Source organism: Halichondria panicea, chromosome 1 (assembly GCF_963675165.1).
Source record: "Halichondria panicea chromosome 1, odHalPani1.1, whole genome shotgun sequence".
NCBI classification, from domain to species: domain Eukaryota; kingdom Metazoa; phylum Porifera; class Demospongiae; order Suberitida; family Halichondriidae; genus Halichondria; species Halichondria panicea.
Genome location: NC_087377.1, coordinates 13,783,755 through 13,793,375, shown reverse-complemented (window position 1 = coordinate 13,793,375; position 9,621 = coordinate 13,783,755). Strand labels below are relative to the sequence as shown.

The following is a 9,621-nucleotide window of genomic DNA, read 5'->3' as shown; positions in this document are numbered from 1 at the left end:
AAAAGCCACCATACATGTTTGTATCAAAATAAGTAAATTCAAAGAAGCTAAAATAATAATAATTATGCAGTTCAATATATGTACCTGCAGCCAATATGTAAATGATAAAAGCATGTGGCATAGAGTTAAAATAATTAGGCAGCTGTATAGAACTAAATAACAGACACTGTTTTGGAGGTGTCTATGGGATTTAGAAAGAAGCCCAAAGGCACTGTTTTAGTACTACAAGTGGCTGAGGGCTTCTAAATCATATGGAACCGACAAAACAATGTCTAACTCATTTAGATACTAGTGCGCATGCGCAAACCTTGCCTTGAGGCTTGACTACAATACAACAAGTTTACTTTGCTTGACATGCAACAGGATACTAAGTAAGTTGCATGTACACTAAGTCCCACAGTATACCTCATCTGAGGTACTTTTCCCATGTACTTTCCATGTACAGTTATAGATTATCAACTAGTGTCTAACGTCTAATATGCATACATGTACAAAGGAATCCTGAATGACACTATATATGATTTGAAAGTTGACTTAATAGGCTTTGAGTTGTTAGTCATAACATTATTGGTTATACAAGCCTAGTCATGTAGCTACGTATACAGATATTATTCAAAGACTCACATTGGATTGTGTTATTCTATTCTCCCGCTAAAGATCAATCTCCGCAGCAGCTGACAGAGTGAGGTGAGACAGTCCACTCCAGCATATTGCACCAGGCATTGTCACTGCTCTGTGGGGGGGAGATACAACGAGTATGTACATTTGCATTATCACAATATTGAAACAGCACACTCAAAGAAGTTAGATACGTGCAGTCATGCACAGTACAATTACACAAATACAAGAAAATGTTATGTGGAATATACTTCAAAAGTTTCTGACAGTGTCAGCTTTTGAGGAAATTTAGGTGATCTAGCTGTCTAAGAAATTTCAACCCACGCTATCGATAATACAACAATACATCACTAAATTAACTTTATAACTTACAGAGCATAGGGTCACCACCAGAGGAGGCCCGACATACATGCACGAATAATTACAAGTGCTAGTGTATACTTTGGCCTGGACGTTATCACACAATGACATTAATGCACTGAAGTTTTAGTGATTCTTGCACGCATGTATTACTGAATGACACAATGAGTATCCTTTTATCACCCATCTCACCAGTTTGAGCAGTGTCTCCAGGAGGTTGATGTGTTGAGGGTAGTGTCTGTGTCGTAGTGTCTCAGCACAGAGGGAGAGGAGGGAGGACACTCGGTCACTACACCCACTCACACCACTCAGCTCTCCCAGCAGGAGAATGAAACTGGAGGGGGATACAAGATTAGATTTAGTTAAAACTGCTATTACGTATAATTATTATACTCTGCAGTGCCTTTATTTACATCACAACACATTCATAAGCTCACTTGAGAATTCTCTTGTGTACACTGGCCCACATTTATCTACCACAACATCTACAAAACACATACCCTTATCACGAACATGCACCTTGTACATTAGCCTCGATTCCAAGCCGCTGAGAAAGGCGGCCTGGTATACACTGTTTACGCATGCACCAGAATTACCCAGAATCTGGGTAATCGTAAATTGCAGTATATTTATCAGTATTCTTATTCCGCATTAGTTTGTAAAACATTGATATCCGTTTCATTTATAATGATGTCATTGAAAAAAAGAAATTTAGTCCAAGTTGTGTATTGGCTGCTACCTTCTCTTCTGCTCTCGCGTACGCGTTATCCTGTGTTGGAAAACCAGGTCTAGTCTTGAAAGACAAGCAGCTGGAGGCGTTGAAGTGTCTGTACGCTGGTGTTTATGTGGGTACCGTACCGACCGGCTATGGCAAGTCCCAGAGCAAGTCCATCTGCTTTCCAGACACTCCCTTTCTTGATTGATGTGAAGCTTGACAGGACCAGTGCACCTCTCTCTGAAAGAAGTGTTGTGATGGTGATTTCTCCTCTTGTTTCTCTGAGTGAAGCCATCTTCAAAGTGTTGGTGTGTCTGTTCGACGTTCAGTGCCATTCTCTCTGGAAGGAAGTATTGTTGTGACATTTGCCGAAAATTGGTCACAGAGTAAGTACGTGGTATCTGATCCGAGAACTGTGTGGCCTGAATGTGTTTACAATCCGAGGGACTTGTGTGTATCCGATCCGAGGGACTTGTTGCTTGAGTGTGTATCCGGACTTGTTGCTTGAGTGTGTATTAATGAATAGTGCTTTCAATGGTAAATCTATTGTGTAAATCAATAAGTAGTCCTCACATTATGTTACGTCACAGCCACTGTACTTATCAACATTTATTTTTTACCCACAGGTTTAACTAATTTCTTATGAGATTAACTTGTCGCCTGAGTGTGTATCCGATCCGAGCCTCAAGTTAATGAATAAATCTACAGAGCTGATGTTTTACTTAGCTGTTTCTGTCTACAGTATATACAGAGAGGTATAGCCTCTTCTTTTTCTTTTTTCTGTTCTTTATCACAATAAGATAAAATACCGTTTTAACGTTCAATGAGATAAAATACGGTAAATAATAAATTAATTGTCCACCCACGCACCAACAGTAAATACCAGGCCCACTATTCAAGGGGCTGGAGTCGAGGCTACTTGTACATGACATAATTATAAGCTAGCATACCTTTATCCCATACCCCACTACACCATAAAGCTCCACACATCATCATGGAAACACTACAACAGTACCACTCACCAGTCATTTTCAGACAATCCTTCACCTGTGTGTGTGTGTGTGCGTGTGTGTGCGTGTGTGTGTGTGTGTGTGTGTGCGTGTGTGTGTGTGTGTGTGTGTGTGTGTGTGTGTGTGTGTGTGTGTGTGTGTGTGTGTGTGTGCGTGTGTGTGTGTGTGTGTGTGTGTGTGAGTGTGTGGGGGGGGTTGAATTGTTGAGCTGTAATGTGTAAACATAATTATGTATGCTACTGAACACATGATATCGGACTTTAGGGGATATAGATTACACAGGCACTATCACATGACCACCCACCCACCTTAGTGCCTAGCTCTGCAGTACAGATGCAGACTGCCTCCCTCACTGCATGATTGGCCCCCTGACTCTGGAAGATGTAGAAGTCCACCTGCACATACATCAACATCACAACAAGATTGAGACTGTTGCAATAACATACTACGATACATAGCATTGTTCTACTTAATAACTATAATTATATTGAAAATTGTGAGCTAACCTACTGCTAATTAAACGATTGCACCGTCAGAATCGATTAAAATACAGCTATTTGACTCGCCAAAAAGTGTCGTTTTAACTAAACACGCTGTCCATGGAAACAATCTACCATAATTATAGCTGGTCACACATTCATAGTTGAGCAATATTTAGTCAGTTTGTGGGATGCATTTTCGTGGCTCTGAGATATGTAAGCTTACCTGCACAGACACATCACCTTAACAAACAAGATACCGTATATGCTCGATCAGAGGCCGCTCTTGTATAAAGGCCGCACTCAAATACCGTATGGGTAGAAAATTTCGAGGTGTTTTTAATTTCGCGTTTTTCATGGGTGGCTGCAGAACACGAAAATTAAAACCCGTGAAAGGCTTTGTTTACGCATGCGAGATAGTGACACCACCCTAACTCCACGAAATTTACTACCCGCGAAATTTTCCAAATATTGAATTGCACGAAAATTTACACCCTCAATTTTCTACCCGTACGGTAGTAGCTTCCCTTGCTAGCAAAATGTAACATTTAGTAGCCGCTCTCAAATAGTAGCCTCAGTGAACTTTTACTCTAGCATTTCTGCACGTGGTAGCCAAAAATTATTAATACTAGCAGCTAGCTATATGTATGTAGCTACTAGGTACAGGTAGCAGCTTGTTAGTGCTTCACAAAGACTTTCTCATGGCAGAGTTCAAGTTTATGCAGGTGAAAAGAACTTTTGATGACAAACTAAGGTTTTTGAATTAATAAACGCTGCTCACAGTGGCCTCTCTCGAATTGTAGCCTATAGTTCCTCTTCCAGCAAAATGAAACATTTAGTAGCCGCGGCTCCTGATCAAGCATATAATTATGGTACTTTAATTTAGCTATTGCAATAATGATAGAGATCTCAACTAACAAATTTGTACTGCTGGATTTGGCTAGGTCCACATTTGTGTTCCAATCACCCACTCACCACTTTGTGGATGTGCTGCTCTACCAGCTGCACCCTCCAGGTCTTCTGAGAGTAGAGCCTCACACCCTCAGCCACATAGTACCTGAGGGGGGGGGGGGGAGAGATAGTGAAGTACAGTGGAACAATGAACAAAAAACCTTCAGAGAAAGGGACACTGTAATAATAAGGACAGTGCTTCCGTCCCTGAATTCTCCTACTCAAACTACAGTACTTTTCAAGTAGGTTGAATATCATTCCAAGTTGAATGTTGAAGTGAGTACTCACACCACTAAACCACAAAGCTGATACAACTGTATAGGTGGCTGTCACAGCCTGTCAGTGTGATGATGTCCATCATGATAATACACAGCACTGACTACATGTGTGGGTGTTCATCTAGATGCATATTCAAATGACTTGAGGTGCAGAGTGTTGCTACACTACTTAAGCAAACCAAGTAAGAGAATTAATGTACATCAGCAAAAGTACTGTAAAAGAATAGAGCATTTGTTCGGGAGAAGTGGAGATGTCGAGCCAAAGTAGCAAAGGCATGGTCCTCATCCTATGTTGAATCCGTAACAGTGCTACAGATACTCTTTGAAAATCTAGGCACTTACTTAGGAGAAGTTCAAGCAAAGATACACATACATTTGTACATAATTATGAAGCTTGTGGGTAGATCATAATCATGATCAGCTTTGTTTTGTGGTTTAGTGGTGTGAGTACTCACTTCAACATTCAACTTTGAATGATTCAACCTACTTGAAAAGTACTGTATACAACCTCCAAACAAAAGGAAAACCTCTCTTAGACTATCATAATTATCATATCAAGCGCCAATAAACAATAGGCAGTACGAAAGGTTTGTAAATGGTAAGCATCAGTCAACTAATATACACATTCTGTACTACGGTGGGTAGATTTAGTAACCGCTTCAGAATGGATAAGCAACAATCACACCGCAGAGGAGGTGCGAAGCACTTAACCTTTGCTAATCAGGTCTCTAATTGCCGTTGTGTTAATTGCATGCCAGTCTCATGAATTAGCCGCCCTTCCTACCTGGGGGGATTCAAGAGCCTAACCTAGTTGGGCGGAGCCCGACCGTCCCTGACGGGAGGTAGGGTTTCATGTCAGGATTTGTCTTTGCTGCAACTATAGTTGCAGCCCAATCAGATTGCAGCATTTCTACTGTGGTCTGTGTCACGTCCGGTTGTGCAACCTCAAACAAGGTAAAATTGGTTAACACCCCACTTCAGAATAATATTATTCATAGAATAAAATGATTATTCATAGCTGCTTATCAGCGTGTTACATAATTCAGCAAGACAAATCCTGACATAGGCTTGAAACCCGACCTCCCGTCAGGGACGGTCGGGCTCCGCCCAACTAAGCCTAACCATGGGTACACAGGAGTGAACTGCCATAAAGATCTCTCTCACTTGCACTGAGGAGATATCAAACATTCAAGAGCTTCCACAACTGAAGATGTGAGATGTGGAATGCTTCTTCAGAGATATGGTGGGCACATTTTACACTTCACACCGTCAAGTAAATTGGAGGAAAGTTCTCCCAAACGAATGGATCCCTCGTTGCCATCAATTATTACTGTTTTATCAAATGCATGTGCTGGTCCTTACATCATCAGGGAAGAACAGTCCCTCGACACAGTGGTATAGGTGACCTGAGAACCCAGTGAGAAGGGTGGTGTCCCAACACGAACATCCACACTACCTCTAAACGGTGCAACAGGAGAGCCACAGGTGAGATCTGAGACGAGGGGACTAGTAATTACAGTGACAGCGATTGAACCTTATATACTTGAGATTCAGACGTAAGTGGTGAGGTCAGGTGACCATCGTCGAACACTCTTAAATGCATTCAAGTTGCTGTTACCGTCTCTCCATTGCAAGTGAAGCTCGATCAGTAGTTGATCCTATAACACTATAGTGCAGGCAGTGGAGGAGCACCATTGATGGTCACTCTGTTCGCAGGTGTTGGGGTTGGAGGGGCAGGTAACTGCATTAGAAAAACAAAATTATTAGGAACGAGCACAACTATAATATGAACTAATCAATAGAACGGATCATCACCATGCATGTTGTCACGGCTATTGCACAGTTAACTGCTCTGATGGTCATGTCTGATGGTCATGTCTGATGGTCATGTCCAACAGGGAATGTTGGAGATATTGAACTGTGCCGAGGTGGTCTCCACGGTGACTATAGTGATCCGGAGAGAGGTGTTTGAGAAATAACGAGGATATAGCTGACAGACACACCACCAGTATAGAGGAGGGAGCTGAGCTGGTTTTGAGTGGGGGATATGATATTCTTGGGTTTAATGGAGAGGTTGAATTACCTATACATGCAATCAGCAGCATGTGCAACAAAAGTCTGTGTGTTAATATACTCACCAGCAACAGAGATTGTCTGCTGTATTGCATGCAACTGTAATAATTGGTAGCAGTACAGCCGTACAGGTAACATTGCTATTATATAATTATGCATGCATGCAGTACGTACAGACACTGACTTCATCTCACTGAAGTTGATGAGAGTGGACGTCAGAGTTAATTCCACCATCAGCCTCAAACATGATCACTCCAGGTCCAATTAAATGTGTCCCTTCTACCAACTTCAGAACCGGAAGCCGCGGATTGTACTTTGTACTGACATTAACCCAGACTCTGCTGAGGATCTACTATTAAACTCTCAATATCAATGCAAATGGAACAGCTTCAATCACACAAGTACAATCTTGTCATGCATTCATACCTCCTACCTGAGAGACATGCAACCATCACTGCTATAAACAGAAGATGCTCAACAAAAAGTTCACAATAATTATTAAATATTAACAGGGCAAATAATTAGCAAAAGCAAAATGTGACATACAAACTCTTGATAATTATAATAGATCTAGTCTGATACCTCTCCATGCAGATGGGACCTAGATCTACCATGTAGATGGGACCTACCAGGACAGTGGTTTTATAGCTCTGACGTCAAAGTAAAGATCGTTAATGAAATATATGCTAAATTGCTTACTTTATGGGCTGAGGAGAATGTAATCTGTTGGTGTTTGTTTAGCCAGCTGCTGTGATCATAAAGGATACATTCTTTTGAAAGCAAACTGTTGACAATAGAGATGAATGCAAACAAACAATTCAGTGCAATTAAGTAGCTATAGCTACTCCGCATATACATAATATAATAATATGCCGATACCCGTTTTGATTCTTTTAAACCTGATTCGACTCCAACTCAGTGTGGCCTCTAAGACAAGATAGTCATTACACAATCTCAATCACTTTTGACAGATCATTGCCTCATGCACTTGTCATAATGACAAATAAAAGGTTGACTGGAGTCAGAGAACACCACGAAATGTACATGTACCTATAAACTCTTTTCTTGGTGAAACTATGCAGAGCTCTACAACAATAGTGCAGTACCACCATGCACACACAGACCGCCAACAACACCTCCAACAACACCTCCTCCAAAGGTAGCAGCACTGCCACCTAGAGATGATCATGTAGCAGTGAATCAAAAGTCCCAGTGATATATAGGATCACCCGCTCGCTACTGCCGAGGTTCTTCATTCCTGTCTCCATGGCAAGTCCACGAATCGTCACACTGGAGGGTAACTTGTGTACCGGGAATAGCTGGTACTGAATGATCACTGATAATACCATTCCATGGTGAGGGTAGTGAAGCTGTGCAGTTTATTGGAGGAGCTGTGTAATGATTAACATATTTATTTCACAACCAAGAGCTTAACTCACGAGTTGTGGGAGTAGGTGTGGTTAGTGATGTACACTCAATAGCCTCAGGGTCTGGACTCCACATCAGTGTATCTTCACATGTAACCCTATAGTAACAGCAGACATATATCCAGTGTCACACTGGATGGTTACTGTGGATCCTGGTAATCTGCTATAGAGACTGGTCCAAAGGCTCCATTCACGGGGTTGGTCAACACAGGACATTTACCTGAGAAGAAGTTGACAATTTGTGTCATAATAATAATACTCACCAATCCTATAGTTGTAAGTCAGCAGTTGTACTGTTCCCAGCACAGTTGGTAGCCACAACACTGACAGTGTAGTCCACATCGTATTGAGCAGTCACAGTGACAGAGGTGGATGTGAGGACAGTAGCAGAGAGCTGGGCCAGAGGTGAGATGATCACTGTGTAGGTGAGGTCATCTCTGCCACCAGTCTCAGTAGGAGGGTCCCACTGCACAGATACACTGACTTCATCTGCTGAGCTACTCAGAATGGAGTGTCTGATGGTAGACGATGATCCTGGTGGATCTATATGTAATTTATTGTATATATACAGACAATAGACGAGACACTAACTGCAACTCACCAACCAATTGGATTGTTGAAGATCCTATAGTATATAAAGTAGGCAGTGGGTCCACACAAGACACAGTGATCCCATTCTCTGCTGTTCTTGACAGAGTAGATGTCAAAGCAGTGTTATCAACTGCAATCAGTGTCACAGTGTAACCTGATACAACAATGGGTACGTTGAGATCAGAGGTGGAGAGGATACTGATGCTAGTACTATCTGAAGACACCCATCTCGAGGAATCTCCAGGAGCAGTGCAAGTGAAAGTGACTGTTTCCATTGGACATAGTCTCTCCACACTCACTGAATATTGGGCTTTATGAAACATGCAGCAATGTAAGGAAATCTATAATAATTGAATGGTCAGTCTTGTGTACTATGACTACGGTATCTTGAATGCATGTGTTCAATGTTGCTCTAACACTTTCCCTCTCTCTGTGTCCACAGTTGCCCATGTTTACCAAGTTGCTGGGTATATAAGAGAGTATTCAAGAGACACCTCGAGCTGTTCCTGGACTCCCCATATTTTATGGACTGGTGAGTTATTATAACTCTAGAAGCCATTTTATTTACAATATCATACAAGTTTGCTCCAAAACACTTTCTGTTTGTGCATGTACTTCTTGCTGCAATTCAACATTGATAATGTACTCCAGTTATTTACATGTATCCACACACACCCACTGAGCTGTCTCACCTCACTCTGTCAGCTGCTGGAGAGAATGATCCTCAGAGGGAGAATAGAACAATACAATCCAATGTGAGTCGTTGAATAATATCTACGTAGCTACATGACTTATAAGCTAACAACTCAAAGCCTAGGACGACTGCATGTACCTATATTAAGTCGTATATTGTGTTATTCAGGAGTCCTTTGTATATGTACGCATAATTATAGTCCCATAATTGATCTACGTGTGATAAGTACTTCAGAGGTGGTAATCGTGTACTGCATAAAGAGAGTGCATGAGGAGGTGCGCGCGGACTGTTTTAAATTAATACAGTAGACCCTTGCTAATCGGAATAGAGCGGGACCAGACTCCATTCGAATGTATGAAATTTCCGGATTAACAGATGTCATTAATCGATTATGAATATCGTTATAATCAAAGACACTTTCACGT

The 9,621-nt window shown here is 41.5% G+C and overlaps 1 long non-coding RNA gene across 1 annotated transcript; it reads right to left on the bottom strand.

Annotated features, from left to right (window-relative positions):
• Positions 1-1,173: 1,173 nt before the first annotated feature.
• LOC135350840 (uncharacterized) lies at positions 1,174-3,250 on the bottom strand. The gene is made up of 3 exons (XR_010399299.1): positions 3,012-3,250; positions 2,644-2,740; positions 1,174-1,312 (listed from the first exon to the last, which is right to left on the bottom strand). It is a non-coding gene; the product is annotated as an uncharacterized LOC135350840 (long non-coding RNA).
• Positions 3,251-9,621: the final 6,371 nt, after the last annotated feature.